Here is a 19,334-nt window from a genome sequence, read left to right as displayed (position 1 = left end):
TTTTTAGATAAACCAATAATGGAAATGACTTTTCTGGTGAAAGCGAAGAGCCAGATGCCACTATGCTCACATTGTTCTGACACTTGTTTGTTTCTTACAGCTGATCTTTGGAAAAATTCCTCTAAGTAACCAGTTTGAAATGAAAAATCAAGTAACTTTCTTGAGCACTTTAATTAAGATGGTGTCTTCACCACTGCCTAAATCTATAAAAAGCAGATATCTGCTTGACAGTGCTTGCATTATTTGCATTGAAGATGATTCCCCTGGTTTAGACCAGATCCTCTATTAACATGAGACAAAAAAAATCTTTCATTTTCATAAGTGAATTAATGCATCATTGAAGTCTCTTATTTTGCATAATTTCTGCAGTTTTGTGTTTGTTCTGAGTAGGCTAAATAACAGCTGCTGGAAACTGTGGTTACAACTTGGAAAGGATAATAGAGTAATATAGTGTGTGTTTTCAATAGATCAGCTCAGCTGCTCACTGTTCAACACTGAGAAATGAGAAGTGGTAATCTTTTTTCCTACATTTATTCCCCACTTTTTCAGTACAGGTTGCATCTGAGGGGCTGAACAAATTGCAACCATCTTGTCAGACAGTGATCCAAATAGATGCAGATATCCAGATTCCTTCAGTCCCTTGTTGTTTCAATGATAATTTTAGACTCAAGCTATTTCAATATGTCCCGTATTTAAATGAATATACAACTAAGAGTGGGAAAAGAAGGTGTAAATTGCCAGTTGACCCTAAGTGGACTCATATGAAAACTGTTTGCTTCTGAAATTTATCAGACCCTACAGCTTACCTGGTATTCTAGGGGTTTCCTGTTCATATCTGCTAGATTTCCTGATCTCTCCGCACCAACTGTAACAAACAACAGAATGGATATAATCGAGCATTAACAAGAGAAGTAAGTACTTTGACTTTAAAACCTGGAAAAGGAGAGACTGGACTGATAGGGGAAAGCAGACAATAAGTTTACTTCATAGTGGACAACAAAATGCTCAGTCAGATATATTAATTAAAGCCTGTACAGCACCACCAAGCCCTGGGTAGGAACTTTGTTCTTGTTTGTCTCTCAGTAAAGGGGACATGCATTATATGTATCTTGAGCTCATTCCCTAGCTGGTGAATGTACCACGTGGCTGTTTGGTACTTATCTCTGCTTTATCCTAGCTCTTGAGAGCGAGATTAGGAATAAAACACGATTCCTCTCAGTCCTAGTGTCAAGGGGATCAGGGCCTTGGGGGAAAATATTTGGTATTACTAGCTTGGTTCAGATAAGCTTTACTATTTTCACACTACAAGATTAATATTTTCAGGCACCACACTTTTAAGCTTGCCTAGGTATGATGCTGCTATTAATTAAGGGTTGCAAATTCAGATTATCATGTAAACTAGTAGCTCAACTCTCAATAGGCAACTGAAGGGTATTTACCAAAAGTTGAAACTTAAAGTAGTAAAAGAATTTTTACATTTTAAAATAATAATTATCATGAATAATGCTACATCAAACCAAGTTAGTTTTTCACTTCAAAAGCACTGGACACCAACATTTTTTTTATTTTGCAAAGAATAGGCATTTCTAGATTCAACTAAGAAAGAATTCCATTGGTATCAAAAGCTGACCTGCTGCCCTCCTATGCTGTACACTGAGACTACAAAAGGCTGCAATACTTTTCTACGGTGCTGTATCTATAAAATATATATTTTTAGAGTTATGCAATTAATATTTCCTTGCATAGTACCCTACTTGCAGCTGGTGGTCATCACAGCTAGCAGATTCAGAGCTCTTTTTTATTTTTATTTTTTTTTCTTAACAGGAAAAAATGGGACTGACAGTACTGCTTATATTCTGTCACTCTGAAGAAAATATGCTATTTGCAGCCCAGAAATATGTTCTCCTTTCATGACTATTGAAAGGTGTTTGACTACCACTTCACTCTGTAAAAATGGGAACTAATAAAAAAAAGCAAACAACAAACAGTGAAAAGTATTTTTTTTTTTTTTTTACAGGAAGCAATGCTCATTCTTAGTGCTTTTTACTGTAGACTGTATTTAAATTAGGAAGTGAAAAGCTGTCCTGAGTAATTTTTAAGATCTTGATTATTAGTACTATAGAAAGATCCTCTAAATGTAGAGAAATTCAAATCAAAGCTCAGTTACTCTGAAGACTGGAATAATTGTAGACCATCACTTAAGACAACCTACACAGACACTTGTTCTTCAGTTATTATTTTTTTGTAGCTTTTGAGCTCTGATTCATTCACAGCTGGTCTGTGATGGAAATAACAAAATCAGATCATTTTTTAATTGTGGAAGGAATTATACAAAACTGGCAAACTTCTAGATGAATATGGATTTATGAGAAGTGGGAAGACATTACAACTTCTCCAGTGTGAGCAACAGTAGTGCAGGCTTCCTTTTTGCTGCTGCAGAACAGCTTTTCTTTTAACAGTGATGTCTGCAAACCACCACTCCTTGTCCTCCACGCTGGGATGGGCTATGAAGATGCTAGTTACTCAAGTGCAGTTCATGGTTTATATTTATCCTTAATTCATCCAGCTTAACTTTCTTTAGGAAAGAACTATGAGTAGAAGCTGACTCTTCTGAGTGATCTGCCCTAGTTTCTTTTTGTTGCTTTTTTTTTTGTCCTGCTCTAGCACGGGGGTAGGACACAAAGATCTTTGGAGGTCCCTTACAACCCCTAATATTCTCTGATTCTGTGAAGGCATCTGTGACATTTTTCTTTTCTGCCCAAGGCTGTGTTGGCTGAAGCAGCCATGACTGCCTGCACTGGGATCAGCAAATTAATCTAGCTGGAAAAAACTTGAAAGGGAAAAGTCACTCATTTTTAAGACTGCTGCTGGTCATGAGGTTAGAGCAAGTTGCCACGGTCCCAACTAAATAAAGTATATCCCAAACTGGGAGTCTCAGACTACTGCCCAAACCAGATTAGGTCTTACTGCCAAGTCCTCCCTGTGTATTTCTAGTCAGCTTAGGAAAAGCAGGATATCCAGTTATTTAGATAAGGGTGTTTGATTCTCAGCTGTGGCAGGGAAAGTATTAATGGCTCTTTGACCCATGACTGGTCAAGCACACTGATGCACCAGTTTAGTGAGATGGCTTTTGTGCATGCAGGAAAATGAAAAACAGACAAACAAACAAACAAACACAGAAGAAATGAAAGTGAAAAAGACAAAACAATTATCTTGCTTTGGATTCCTGTGACTTTCCATTTTCTCAGAAAAAGGCAATAACTTCGAAAGAAAGAAAACAAACTTAAGCTGTAGATGACATATCAAAGTCGTTTGTCAGTAAGAAGGTACTTGCAAGCTGATCTTTAACAATTCTGTAAGTAGCAAGTAATTTCCATTTGTAGTATCTCAGCTTACTGAGTTTCAGATGGACATGGACTTAATTTTTATTATTTTATGGTTTACTGCAAAATTCTTTAACCAGTAACTTGCAGATGCATAAATGAAAAGTAGTATATGAAATTACTTAAAGAAAGCACAGTTAAGGGGACTGTCCTGAAAAACCACAGCTGTGGCCTTCCTTGTCACTCTTGAAGTCTACTTATTCAACTCATAGATGCTTTTACCTCACTAAGGTGTTAAATCTAAAACGTCTTAAGCCTTTAACCCACTTCTGGAAATTTTTCTTCTGAAAACATTATGCCAACTATGCAAACACTATGATTACAATAAATATATTGCAATCAAAGGGTAAGTGAATATTTCCCAATACAAAATCTTCTGTATACCCAGGTGTCACAAATTTCTATAGCAGACCAATGTTTAACTACTGAAAGTGACGCACTGATTGAACTTGTGTTGAGAGACTAGTGTAAGTGAAAGGCATTAAGTTCAGTGGTTTTGGACTTCTCTAATGGGGTGGTACTGGTAGGTCTGATTGATTTGCTATGCTTGAACAGGTACACACGGCCTCCCTAATTTGCAAGTAATAAATTGCACTTCTGCTGGGTGAAGTAGTTTACCCCGCTGTCATCCAAGCAAAATAATATGAATTGCCAGTTTTTTAATAATATTACATCTCTGCTACATGTTTTAATTTACACAGATGTCAGTTTCTCTATGTGTTAGGGCTATTCAACTCTGTAATATGATGGGTGGGTTATTATATAGTTTTTAGAGAAAGTTCAACATAGATAGTGGCAAGAAGCTTGACCACTCTTTCCTGCAGACACATTAAAGTAGTAACATTGTGGCATTTGAACCATGGCTTTAAAAATATATATACATAAAAATTATTCCAATACAAAGGAAGGAGAATGCTGAGCTCAGTTATGTCAATTTACTAATCTACTGCAGATCAACGTGTCAAATAATATGCATGTATAAATTAATAGGGGTAAGGCAAGTTGTTTATGAAATTAACAATTTGAGCTTTTAGATGAAAGTTTTAGAATATAGAGTATTAAAACTTGTTTGAGCTATCTGCCCTTCTATGTTGTGTTCAAACTACACTGAAGAAATGTATTTCTTAATCTTATCTGAACTTAACTTAGTTCAGTTAGATCTTTCGTTTTCAAAGGGTTATTTTCAAAGATATTTTATCAGTTTAATTTTGCTAATATATTAAGGATTTGGTGATACTTGGATAATCTGCTCTGCTGGACAACATTACTGAGGAATGAGTAACTAGATAAGATCTCAAGGAATGTTATGGGGAGAAGAATGGCAATTTCATTGTAGGAAGAAAGATATCAGGTACAGCTTCAACAATAATTTTCAAACTAATTCCTAGGGAAATCTGTTAAATTATTGCATATAAAGAACTAGGTAGGCTGTGCTTATCTAACAAAATATATCCTTTGAACTGAGACAATTTTTTACCTTGATTGAATTAGTGAGACTCTGAAAGCCATAAATTAAAAATGCAGTCCACTACGGATATTGGCTGTCTAAAGGAGTTACCAAGAAACACTTCAAACCTCCTTGCTCTTAAAAATCTTCTTACATCGTTACTTACATTTGCTATCATACATAATTAGCAGTGCAAACAGTCCTGCTGTTAGCATCTGATAGCTCGTATCGCAGTGGGTAGACTAGCTGCATAAATAAAATGTTCATAGCTTGTGACCTGAAAACTTTCAGAAATCCTGCATATAATTCAGCCTCTTTTTTGTCATCCTGCCTCCACAACTGTGGAATGCTGCACACATTTTAAAGAGATAGAAGGAATGGAAGAGGGATAAGTGTGGGACCACATAAAAAGTGTCCACAGACGAGGTGTGAAAGGCATTTATTTTCAGTTGGAACTGTGGGTTGACATTTTACCATATTGTACACTCAAAATAATGGAAAGCAGTTAAGTTACAGCAGAACACCAATCTGCCTTGCAATGCAGTTGCTGATACATAACACTTGATGAGCTTCTGTTTGTATTGGTGCACTTTGTATGCATGAAACCATCAGTGTCTACACATGTAACACTCTGAGGAAGCTCCTAGTGAATGCTTAATTGCCATCTGCAAGACTGTGAATAAAATGAAAGGTCACTAAAGACCACAGGTGCAAGGCTAGCATATTATAAAATGGGGGAGTCCTGAAAGCCTTGTTTCTTACTGATACTTTTGGTTTATTTGCTTTCTTCATCTGAAGCATCCCTATCTCTCCCATTTGGGGCACAGAGTGAGGCTTGGCTACAAGGATTGGCATTCAGAGAAGAGGGGTAGCATGTCCCTTTTAAGAGCTGCTGTGCCTTATCCTGCCAGGGTCAACCACACACCTGCTAGATGGGGGCCTACAGACACAGACTTACTGACAGCAGAGGTAACCAGCACTGCTTTACCCCCTTTCTGTTCCTCCTCATGGGGACAGTGGCTTTTGAGCACCAGCTCAGCTTGATCCCACTGCTCCCCTTCACTGGGTCTTACAGGCTGTGGAATGCCCTTGTTCCTCTGGCAACCAGCAGGGACCAGCCCTGACAGGGAGAAACACTAGAGAACAAGATAGGGCACCCCATCCCTATGCCTTGAAAAATAGCTCCAAGGTTTGTGGAAATGTAAAAATCTTAACAAGGAAGTTCCTAGATGTTATTGGCTCCCTTCACATACTGGGGAAAGTGTCAGGTGTCCCCACATGCTTTGGCTTTACCTACATGAGGAACAGTTTTAAAATAATAGCAGTAATGAGAAGAGTTTTCTGGACTGATTGGCTTGATGAGTTCCAGGTGGCTTGGCTGAATGAAGAGAAAGAATTATTTTTGCTAATTTGTAATCAGGGCTTATTTTGTAAAATGAAAGTCTATATGAATTTTAGTTTAATGTATTAAAACACTTTGGTTTTTTTTTATTTCCTCTGTTTTTTGTAAGATTTTGGTCTTGATATACTAACAGGGAAAGAAAGAAGGAAAGCCAAGATTAATACAAATGGAAACAATGGTGACTCAAGTGCAAAACTGCAGCCTCATAGAAACGGATGTAGCTTTTCATCCTTATACTGTAATACAATAGGTGGGGTGCTGAGAGTGGGTGTATCTGAAATGTGGGATCTTTCTCTTTCCCTAGAGCCCAATGCTTTGCTAGTTCCTTTAATATTATTTTGTCTGTAAACACTTCAGTAATAATTGTGTCATGGCCCTGAGTGCACTAATAGGTCTTGATTGTCCTGATCAACCTCACTTGGGACCTCAAAACCTCACTCTGCCTAGGCGGCCTATTTTGGCTACACCCCAGGCAGCAGCTCCTCTTTTAAGCTGTACCTGTGCCTGGGTCTGTTTTTGAATTGTTGTTTTATCTTTATGGGTTGATATATGACTAACTGTGTCTGATTATCAATGGATTGTGGATCTGCTGTTATCTGATCTGCTCTGCTTTCCCAGCCCTGGTGAAGATGGTATTGCTTGTTCTGGTCACCCATGGCTCCTAGTTCATCTGTATTTGTGTGCTATTATGCTCCTGTACCTCTGTGGTAGGCTGTCAGCAAATATCCAAAAGGTAAGCCTCTGTGTTTTCTTTCCAAGTATTCTGTATGTAATTTGGTTTTAATGCATGTTGAATGCACAAAGTTAATGTTCCTGTTTAACCCAAAATAATCATAGGTGACTTTGAGGCATTAGCCGTGTGAAATATGGTTTGTTTGGGAATGCTACAGTCTCCTGTGGGTAAGCAGCTGCTCTGCCCCTTCAAGCTCCTGAAACTAACTGCATTAAGCATGTGCTATTGATGATAGCAACAGAAGAAGCAACTCAAAGCTCAAAATAAGCATAAGTCCAGGGCTGAATATCAATAAGGAATGATTAGAGGGGATAAGCAGGCAATTCTTTGGCCTGGGGCAGGACTGGAGTTGGCCATATGCAATCAGAAGGTACATCTTCCTTGCATAGAGAAGTATCAGTGTTGTTACTTGTCAATGGCTTTGTAGTTGCTTGAGTTACCTGGTGAATTGCATGGGTGTATTCACTTTCACAGGGTAGCAGCAGACTGTGTTTTACCTTGTGGGTAAGATCATGATAAAGCTTAAATTTAATGTCTCTTGAAACAAAGTGCCTCTCTTACTATTTGGCCTCCCTCACACTGGAGACTTGCCTTGCAGCCAAGGGTAGCCTCCCCATGTTGTCCCCTTTCCTTGGTGTCTTGTTTTTATGTTTGTTGGCCCTAATGGACAGGTCCAGCTGAAATGTCCTCATAAAGTAGGTATGAAAATATGTTAATCTTCAACTTGTTCTCACCACAATTGAACTGTGTTCTAACAAATGTGAAATACGGTCCCCATCCTCATGTGAGGAGAGGGCTACTTACCAAGAGGCCCTTTCTTGGAAGGAGCCCTGAAGGAAAAATCTGTTGGAAAAGATGCAGTGAAGCACTATCCTTTTTATGGAGTTTAGTTTCTCTGAAGAGGTTCTTTCATCCTGTTAATATTGTCTAATTCATGTTACTAAGTGCTTGCAGGTATATGTAGTGGGGCTTTCACTGACAACCAGATAGAGAAGATGTCTTTCCCTTGATCAACTAATAGATTCCCCCAGTGAAGGGGAAAAAGAAGCATGGTAGTCAGTGAATAACTTTATTATGTGCTGATACTTTTTATTCCAGTTAGGCACTGGTAGAAATCCTCAAAATCACAGAATGGGTTGGGTTGGAAGGGACTTTAAAGATCCTCTAGTTTCAATCCCTCTGCCATGGGCAGGGTCACCTTCCACCAAACTAGGTTTCTCAAAATGATGAAATGGGAGTAGACTTGCATGGTATCAGTAATGTGTGTTCTGCGGCTCATCATTGCTCAGCTGTGTAATGCTGTGTTTTACATTCTGGTTTTGTGCTTGGTTCAGAGTCTTCCTTGGCTTTGGCTATGCTCTATGCTTGGTGCTGGTATCAAACTGCACCATGTGCATAATGCCAAGATGCTGCCAAAATAAAATGAATTTAATATATACCTAATATTTTTAAATCCTAGAAGGAAAATAATCTTAAAACCTTGAATTACTATTTCAAAATTTTTTTGCAGAATATTATTTCTGCAGACTTTAGAAGAACTTCAGGCTTGGTTTTAAGGTACTGACTGTGAAACATTTGTTTGAGTAAATGAAATGCCTTCAGCTAAGAGTTGTTAACTTCACAGGAGCTCGCTGTAGAGGAGTGAGTACTTGTGTCCTGGTTGTCTGTTGTCCTATGGCGCTTCTAAGAAAGTTTTCAGTTGTTAAGCAGAATTCTGAATGGAAGCCTTCAGGGTGCCTTTAGTCCAATTCTGTTTGCTTTTTGAGGGAATCTGTTGGAGTCTTCTATCTGATTTCCTCACTAGAAACCTTACAACATCCTTTATTATAAATTCTGAGAGACCCTATATTTTGTTTGCTTTATTTTTCATAAACACTGCTGTGATACTGAGTTGTAAGTATAAAAACAGAAGGCTTGGGAGGACAACATATTTTAACATGCGAAGCCTGAAGCATGTGATCAGATTCATAGTGTTTTTTCAATTATGTGATTTTTTTTTTTTTTTTTAAGACACTGATGGAAATTCAGCTGGTTTGAAATCTGCAGGGAGCTTTTGCAAACATACGGCTTTTTCAGGCTGAATATGCTGCTTAATCATGTGTTGCCTGACAGCATTGATCTGCAAAGATTTGAACTGAGCTTTCACTTATTTTTGTCATAAATTAAATAATCCTGTGTGATCACCATAGCGGGCTATGTAAAGCAGTGACAGAAGGCCCCTTATAACACAAGGTGGCTCATCAACCTTCTACTGTTTGAAATCAACTAACTTATAAAAGTGCAGGTGACTCAAATGAATTGCAATATGGAGAACTAGTTGTGAATGTCAGAACCCATAAGATGAAGTTCCCTTACCTTCCTTGCTCTTGCATGAACACAATCTCTTACATCTCAAGCCTTTGGAATTGTGTAATTCCTCCTTAATTATTGTGTTAAACAGGTCTCTAGCTTGCGAGACTAGATAAGGCAGGTGCACAAAAAGCCTATATGTTGATTTGTGTCTCTGACTCAAACATATCTCTTTTTTTTTTTTTTTTTTAAGCCTTTCAAGTCTTCAGACACAGCACAAATTGACTTTTAAAGCTTTTTCAGATACTTCTGTGCTACAGGAAATGTAAGGAGGATTTTTTAGGAAAAGGAAAAACCCTTGCAGCTCTGTATTTAAATAAAATAAACTGAAGTATCTAGATATGCAGCATGAATTAATTAACAAAAGTCATATTAATGTCCCACATAAATGACCAAAAAATACATGCAACAATCTTCAGGTTTCATAAGCTTTACATACACATGGAGCTACATGGGGCTGCTGAAAGTTCTACCCTGAATATTTTGTGCTTGTGCAAGAGTTTAAAATGGCTGCTTTGAACCTGTGAGGAAGTATATGCTGTATAAGAAATACTTCAGTTGTAGGTGACTTCATGAAAACTAAATTTATTCATCAGAAGAGTGCAGATAAGCTAATGTTCTGATACATTTTAATGATTCATTTTTAAGTATAAAATTATTTAAAAATTGATGGTCTAGTACCATAATTCTGGATTTCCATGGGAGAAAGTTTTCTATATTGCTATGAAAAGAGAATATTGATTCTCAGTAGCACCTTGAAATATTAATCTTTGTTTCTTATACTACAACAAAATTGGATACATCGTGAACTTACTGACCTGTGCCCTTCCCTTTGCCTGCTCTAATTTAGAGCAGTCAAGACTCTTAGACATCAATTTTAATCTTAATAAGGTAATTTTCAATTATATTATGTTTTCGGCTTTGTGTATAATACTTGCCTAGGTCTGAGTATGGTCTAAGCCTTCACTTTGGTAGCATTTATTGATGTTTTCATACTTACAAAAATGTGCAAATGAATAAATTAATAGCTAGGATTAGTGCATAGATTGTGAAATCATATGCATCTTTCTCATGCAGATAAAAGTAACCATGTGCTGGGGGAATACTGTACAGCTGTTCCTTGTTTCTGAAATGTTTTACGAAGCCTAAAACCCTTCCTGATTGCAGTAAGGTTTATTTATTTCTCACTTCTGTAGGATACTGCTAAGTAGCTTTTCACAGAATTAAAACACAGTTATCTCAAGCTCTCTTTAAATCTATATGTGTCTACCTAGGCTGGGTAGTAGTAAGTAGTGTTGTTTTAATTCAGCCAACCCTAAAATTATTTCTGCATGTCAACACCTCATTGAACACAATTTTTTCTCTTCTCTCAGACCTTACTGAAATCTTTCTTTTGCTATTTTTCCCTTTATATGCACTACTTATCTCCCTGTCTACTGTAAGAATATTTCTAAAACTAGTATTCTTAGGTATTTTGGCTTTGAAGATTTAAGGTTCCCCATAAGTAGTGAGTGAGAAGAAAAAAAAAATCATTAATGCTTTACAAGCTGCACAATTGTTAACTGAAATACTAGAAGTTGACTGCACTTTCTAAATCTTCATTTGCTCAGTTATGCCAAAGCAACAGATATAATGATAGTCTTTGAAAATGCATGTTCATTGAAAAACAAGAAGGTAGTTTATTTTTGTTGCTAGTGTACAGAGCTGACCTGTGAGTCTTGAGATGCATGGTAGAGCCTGCTGTATAAAGAGCAGACTTGTATAAAATTTCCTCTGAAATTGAGGCAGAATGTATCTCGGCTCCAAGTGAATCAGTTTCTCTGTACTAATTTTTTTCTTAGATCTTCTGTTTTGATCATGGGTTTTAGAGCTTCTGTATCACTCAAATAAAAATAATTACACCTCAAACTTGTCTGTTCGTAACTGCCTAGTGCCAAGGTATAGAATAAGGATAATTATGCAGAGAAGATGTAAATTTTGAGGGTTGACTCAGTTATACATGAGGGCTGTTGTAGGAATATTAGATCTTTTCCTTCCATTTGTCACTGACACTCAGTGTGGTATCTGAGGTTGTCAACATGTTTGGTTAACGGGTTTGGGAGCAGGTGTGAGAACAGACCACTGAGGGCTGATGCAGCTTGAGTTGTCTGCAATGCCATCCCAGAGAATCAATTCTGTATTAGCAGTGCACAATAGATTTTTAATTTTTTTTAGTCAATAACAATAGAAGTTCTCAATGCTAAAACAATGGTGGAGTTTTTTGGAGGCACTATCTAAGCTTGCAAATTAACTTTGTGTTTGTGTGGAGGTGGGAGGTCCTAATGGGCATTCACCAGGTTGAAGATGCCCAGGAAGAAGATGCCTAAATAAGACTGAGTTTTTCAACAGGTTCATTGCACCGTTAGAGCAGCTGAGCAGGAAGCTTGAACAAAGCAGACATTTCTTGATGTGTATTTTTTTTTTTTACTTGACAACGCAGTCATTGATAATAATTCACAGTTTGAGAGTCTGTTTCCTCTTAATGTGAAATAAATCTAATTTCAGTTCTTAGTATCACAAAATAAAGTCTGATTTTCTTCTGCTTTCAGTATTTGAGAACTTTCTGCTTTTCCTTTGACATCTTAATTCAAAACTGCAGTGATATCTACGGAATAACTTCAGTAAATAAAAATGGACATAACGACACAAACATTGCATAGATACCTTACCTCATAAGTAAGGACTAGCACAACCTTATATCCTGGTGGTACCTGGAGGTGATCCATTCAGTAAATTTGCTTCCTGAAAGAGTGTATCTTGTACACAACTCAGTGGTTCTGTGTTGTGTTGGTGTGGCAGGATTTTTGTAGCAGGGGAGGGGCCCCAGGGCTGGTTACTGTGAGAAGCTGCTGAAATGTCCCCTGCTCTAAAAATCTGGCCTTGTCTCTGGCGAAAGCCAAGCCCATCAGTGACACTGGGTGCACCTCTGACAAACTGATGCTAAACCCCATTCCCTGTCTCTCTGTGCTGCTGTGGGGGAGGAGGTAGGGAAAGCGGAAACAATAATTTGGGAAGCAGGGAAGGGTGGGGTACAAAGTATTAAGTTCTGGGTTTTTTTATCTTTGTCCTGTTTACATCTGACTAGTGATGTATTAAACTGATTTTTTTTCTCCCAAGTTGTCTGTTTTGCCTGTGACCATAATTGCCGAGTGAACCCTCCTTGTCCTTACCTTGACCCATGAGCTTTTAGTTGCATTTTCTCCACCCTGTCCCACAGTGGGCAGAGGGGTGATCGAGCAGCTGTGTGGTTCTTTGTTGCTGGCTAGGACCAAACCACAACAGTCTCAGATTAGTCGAGTAATATGAGATATAGCAAGCTGAATTTGGATGGCAAGTACCTAGATGACAATGTGTTTTGTCCTTTTGTTCTGCAGCTTCCTTTTATACATGCTAAATATTTAACTAAAAGTGCAAGTTTTTTAGAGTTGTCATCTGTTATGATTTTAATGTTTTTTTTTTAGTTAATTACATTATCCGCACTTGAAGAACACGTACTTGAGGTTCAAAATCTATTACCATCACTCAAATTGAACATGTTGTGAAGGATACTTGGACACTTCCCAGCTTGCATGTTCACACTGCTCAGTACTCTGTTAAAAAGGACAGACCACACGTGACGTGGGTAGAATGAATTTAGTGCTTCAGACTAGAGACACTTAAATGGTTAATGCATAGTCTTGCTGTTTCAGGTGCACTTTCTAGCTCTCTGTCCTTCTAGGTGAGCTACTAAAGTTGTTAGTTTTCTGTATTGCTGATAGCTGTGTTCTAGAAATAGAGCAGAAAGCACTGTAGCCGCTGTGTCAGATATATGTAGTAGTGCTGCTGGATAGGTTGAGGTGAGCAATGTATCTCCTCCAAGGCTGGGGTGAGCCACTGAGGAGCAATGGGAGGAAGCAGTTCAAATGCCTCCTTGATAACCAGGTAAACAGGGTGGCCTTCTAAAGTCCTGTTTTAGGCAAAATGTTTGAAATCCAGGCAACAGGCCTCCTACCAAGGGCTAAGACTGTGGTCCCTTTAACCGGATGTTTTCTGTGAGTACAAAATCTCATGAATTCAGTAAATGTTTTGTCAATATATTTGGCCTAATAGCTTTTGACATTTCTTATGTGAAAAAAAGGAAATAATTAAAATAATTGTACACTTGTTCATTTGTTTTTTTGTCAAGATGTTGGTAATAGGATTAGTGTGTGCTGCTGCTGCTGGGTTTTAGTGAACTGGTGTAATTTTCCTTTGTTCAGCACAGCCTGTTGCTTACCCTTCTAGCAACTGATTAGAGCAATAAATGCATTCTGTTTCTGTTGCGGGGGGGAAGAAGCTTACACATCCTTCAGGAGAAGGCCAGTGCTATGAGAATTCAGTAACTGTCATACCATGCTGGAGTACGGGTTGTACTGCATCTTGGGATGGTTGCTGTTATACTACTTGACTGAATGGGTCTTTTGCATCTTTTCTGAGTTCTTGAAATAAAGTTAACTTTGATTTAATTTCTTTAAGGTAGAAAATATGGAGCAGTTATATCAGTTGGTTGGCTGGTATTAGGAAGTGGACAGGCTGAGAAGGATATCTAACATGAAAATATAAAGTGAATGTTGCATGTAACTTAATGCATAGGCATTTTCTTTTCAGAATGCAGGAGACTGCAGAGAACAGCTTTCTAAAAATGTTCCAGATGGCAAGATAAACAGAATTACAAAACCAAGGCTGATCCAGCATGGGAGAATTAGTAGTAGAAATGAAATAATAGAACTGATAGACATGGGTATATAAAATGAGGAGAAGTTTCATGAAGGAAGTTGATCCTCAGGAAGTTTCTGATGCTCTCTGAGGGAAATCGTAGTACTGATTGTCTTACCATGGTAAGAGTTCAAAGTCAGCTGAGTAAGGTGGAAAGTAGAAGGAAAAGGAGACAGGCCAAAGCAAGTAACTTGAATCAAATATAAAGAAATGGAATCCTTCCTCCTTTGAAAAGTCTTGGGTGTTATTGTGGGTTCCCTAAAAATGTTGATACAGTGTCAATAAGAAAACAAGTGAGACATTCAAATCAACAGGAAAAGGGTAAAGATACTTTCTATTTAGCTTCCTCTGCAACTTATTCCATATCTTAATCTCAAATATAGTGTGTGGTTTGTGTCCTTTGTCTTTCCAAATAAGAGAAGAATTAAAAAAGATACAGAAAAGGGCAACTGTAGCAATATAATCTAGTGCAAGTCAATTGTAAGAATTAACTTAAATTGGCATTGAGCACCTTCATGAAGTTTAAGTGTATAGATGTATCAGGTGTGGATATAGCTTTACTTATACTACTACTACTAGGTAACTATTTGCTTGGAAGGAAAGGTGGACATGCCAAAAATCATTCTATGAACACATGCTCTACTGATAATATTTATTTTAAAATTTGTTGATGGTTGCTGTAATTCAATACAGAAGTTACTATATTCTTACAGTGAACACATGAGCTTTAAATATTTTCCTTGATTTAGTTGACTAAGCAGTGCTTGAAATTTCACAAAAGATACTTTTATTCTCTGTGCCTGCTGCCTGATAGTAATGTAGAAGCTCTTCAAATACTAAATTCTTGTTAATCTGTGCTTGACTAATGAGAAGGAAGCAGGGCAGCATTGAGATTGCTCTAATATGAATGAGTCATTGTAGCAGATTTGTTTGGCATAGGCTATAGACATCAGTCTCTCACTGGAAATGCAGACACTAATGTCAAACTTCCTTGGCTCTTGGATACTTATACTTTCAGACAGTACTGAATCTTTCTTAATCTGGCAGATACATTACTGCTTTTTTTCCTCTCTCATCTTTGTGGCAGTAAAATGTATACCTAATTAGGGCTATTTTAAATTGTGGAAAGCTAAATTATATCAGGATCTCTGATATTAGATAAAGATCTTAAAAGCATAATTTTTAGATATTCCTTTAGGTGATTTGAACTAGTAACTTTTTTTGCTTTTACAAGATGTCGAACATGGTACATGGCAGTAAATCTATTTGACGGAATACTGGCTCATAAAAAGCTTGGGTTTAAAATCTTTTATGTGCATGGTAGCTAGTGTAATTGATATAGAGCATAAAAAAGCTGTACTGTGGTCCATTATTAGAATTTATTCAGTGAGCAAATTGAAACTACTGCACTTGAAAGGGGTTACTGATGGGTAAGAATATGTAAAACATGGAGATTATTGTGAACTCTGATTAGCTCTGGGTGGCTACAGTGACTTGGGAGCTACTTCAGCCTTCCAGCTGTGTATGTTCCTACATGTCTTCTAAAATGCAGAATAATCCCATGCTCTGGGAGCCTGACTGGAATGATTCTTGAGAGCTAATAATGCACAGCCTGGTATTTGCTCTGTAATGCTGTAATGTTTTGTTGCCATGTGAGAGAAAGCAGCAACTTGCTAATTTAAGTCTAATATTCAGATATCATTCTTCTTTTGTTCTTAACTTAGGTCCTTGACTAATCAGACACAGTCATATCATTTGACTTGGCTGAAAGTTTCTGTAATTTACTGGCTGCTTATTATAGTGCTGTAGAACTACATATTACTAGCACTTGTCTCATAAATGTCTAGCCTACTCTATTTCATAATTATTATATTTGATTAAAATGCATTCAGTCTTTTAACTGAAACTTTTCACTGAAGGCAATGTGAGAAGTAAAAACAGTGGGACTGCAGGGGAGCTGTTACTGAAGATTTTTTGTGTGGTTCTTCTAGCTGGTGGGATTAGGTAGCATTTGTGAAAGTTGTTGCACTTAAATAAATCTGTGGTGTCTACAATAAGCCAAATATTTGAAAGTGGGTTTCTAATAATAACTTGGCCACTTTTGAATTCCCTAAGTCTTTGTTTCATTATGGAGGATTTGGGAGCTCATTTGTTTGTACATTGCTATTCAAGTTGAGCTGTGGAACAGCATGTGATTAACATGCCTTTGCTAACCTCTGGCCTTGGTTACTGTCTATGCAGTTTTGTGATAGCAAGGGAAATTGTGTTGGGACCAGATAATTGGTGATCAAGCAAGTTCTTTGGGGTGCTTGAGATTTTGGATGGCCTGTGGTTGTTACCACAAGCTTTCCTTTGAAACTAAGCCTCATGTCTGAAGTTAAACACCTTCTAGTTACTTTTTCCAAAGGAACACAGACCAAGGAATTAGAATGACAATTAGAATCTGAGTTAAACTTCATGATCCTGTTTTCTATTCTGGGCCAAGTTCTGTGAAGTCTTCTGTGTATCACGAGAACTGTATGATCAAGTGAAGTGCTGGATAACAATCACTAAAACACCAGACATACAAGCAAATTAAATTGTACGAATTTATATATCCACAAAGACAATTAAAACTTTACTTCTGAAAGTGAGAAGTGTATTAGAATCATAGAATGCTGTAGACTGGGAGGGGTCTTTAAAGATTGTCTAATCCACCTCCCTACCATAGGTAGGAATGTCTTTCACTAGATAAGATTGCTCAAAACCCTGTCCAGCCTGTCCTTGAACACTTCCAATGATGGGGCATCCACAACGTCTCTGGGTAATTTCTGCCAGTGACTCACTACCCTCATCGTAAACAACTTCCTCTTAATGTCCAAACTAAACTTACCATCTGTGTTTAAAACCACTGCCTTTTGTCTTGTTAGTACAGGTCTTGGTAGAAAGTTTCTCTTCCTTATAAGCCCCATTTATGTATTGAGATGCTGAAATAAGGTCTCCCTGGAGCTGCCTCTTCTCCAGGCTGAACAACCCAAACTTTCTGTGTCCTTTCATAGAGATAATACACAAAGAGTGCTCTAGCCCTCTAATAATTTTTGTGGCACTCCTCTGGACCCACTCTAACAGGTCCATGTCTGTCTTGTACTGGGGCCCTCAGAACTGGATAGAGTACTCCGGGTGGGATCAGAGAGATCAGAGCATCTCATCTCATGAGAGCAGAGAAATGTACAGAGAGAGGAGAGGGGGAAGGAATTTGGTGTGGTTGCAGGTAAATGAGAGCCAGGAAAAAAATAACAAGAAAAATTCTTTGTGGCAAATGTTGCAGCATGTCATCTTACCATTAAGATATACAGGTTTTCTCTTGAGAAATGAAGAGCTGAATTAAATGAACAATGCAGTGAAAGAACATCATTAGGCTTCACATTATTTCCCTTTAGGTTTTTTCTGCTATTCCCCTCATCCATTGGCCCATAATTAACTTATTTGTCTAAAATTCAGTAGGTATGTAGGGATTCAAAAGTTAATGCGTTTGTACTCATGGTCAGTAATTTTAATCCTATTCTCTTTGCAAGTGAGAGAGTAATGAATCTGCAATTTAAATGGGTGAGAACAGTTTCACTCCCCTTCCCCTGCCGGATACTAGTACTCAGCTTATTGCTATTTTCTGTCTTGCATTGGGAAGATGACCTGCATGGCAAATGGAGACATAATCTGGGTCAATCTTACATGTTCATGTCCATGTTTTTTGAGGAATATTTAGTTAGGATTACTTTCCCGGTAAGATTTATTTCACTGCTTCAGGATTGGCTGCCCTTATGCAGGGGAAGAAGTAGTGGAGTGGTAAGGATGAGTTACAACGTCAGAAAGGGAGAAGGCCTCTTCTCAGGAGCCATGCTGTTTTATCCTGACCATATATGCCTGTATTGTCTGTGCAGTTCTTAGTCTGGTGCAATATCCAATCAGTTTTTTGCCTCTCAGTTTTTCCACTGTTAAGCAACACCAGCCAGGAAATAATTTTTTCTCTCATTCCTCTCATCACTGCTATATATTTCAGGTTTCTAGCTTGTCATCCACAGGAATATTAAATAGGACTTACCACCTGTCCTGGAACCCTTAGTAGGACAAGTGGGGTTTTCCTTGGATTTCAGTGAAAATTGCTCTCAATATATCTGATACTCCAATTGAATAAGGAAGTTTTGGGTGTGCCACATGGTCCTTAGGATGAGACAACCTACTGAGACTGAGATGATGTTTCTGAAATGCCTGTCATCTTCCAGAGTGGAAGGTGTGAAGTCTTAAAACAAACTAATTATTTTGAACCTGCTCTTGCTGTCTGTTATCAATTTACTGCAGTTCCTACTATCTCCCCTCCTGTCTTCTTTCTTCACAATACCGATGTTTTCTGTGAACATTAGTTTAATGAAGCCTTTCAATAAATCATAGTGTAGTCATAGCCAATCCTTTGAAAAGGTATAAATGGGATTTTTGTGGATTTAGGAGATCTCTTGTACAGTGAGGACAGCTATAACTGTTCAGTAGGAGGGCCTTCTATACAGATCTAGGAGAAAGGACTGACTTGATATTTTGGTTGTGTTTCACAAAATAGTCTTTGGCCTTTCTTGATGTTATCTGCAAGGCATGCTAAGAGTAACAGTAAGAGCACAGGTCTTATTAAAGAGGTTAACTTAAATTCTCTGTGGCCTCCTGAAAAACAAAGAAGTTTACTGGGGAAATAAAGGGCTATTTAAATGTTGGCATAAAGCTACAGCTGGAGAAAGACTTTTGAGTCTTCTGCAACGGGACAGGGACCACAGTTTACTGATTCCTATATTTGTGAGTATCCATTTCAAAACCTTCCTGAATGAAAGATCTTAACTTCTATCAATCAATAATGAATTTGGAAAGAAAGAATTAAATAGTTTATGATCAAGTGTTTTTAACATCACTAACATTTGCTTCTCTTCATGCAGACCCAGAAGATAAGATACAACCATGTATGCTTTACACGAATGTCAGACCATGGCTGTTGTTATAATAAGTGTAAGCTTTAATGGAAAAAGCTACAATAAACTGCTACTTTTTAAAGTGATAGGATATGCATGCAATTAAGTCTGTGGTAGCTTGTGCATGCTCTGTGTTAAAAAAATTTGCTTACAATAGACAAATAGGTGCTTCAATGACAAAAATGGAGCAAAGTATCTTGAAACCAGATAGGGAGACTGCAACAGCTGTTAAGCTATTTCTTAAAATGCACCCTTACTACTA

The sequence above is a fragment of the Apus apus genome, chromosome 1, assembly GCF_020740795.1.
Source record: "Apus apus isolate bApuApu2 chromosome 1, bApuApu2.pri.cur, whole genome shotgun sequence".
Lineage (NCBI taxonomy): Eukaryota > Metazoa > Chordata > Aves > Apodiformes > Apodidae > Apus > Apus apus.
The sequence above is the reverse complement of the archived record's forward strand: the minus strand, read 5'-3'. Positions refer to the sequence as shown.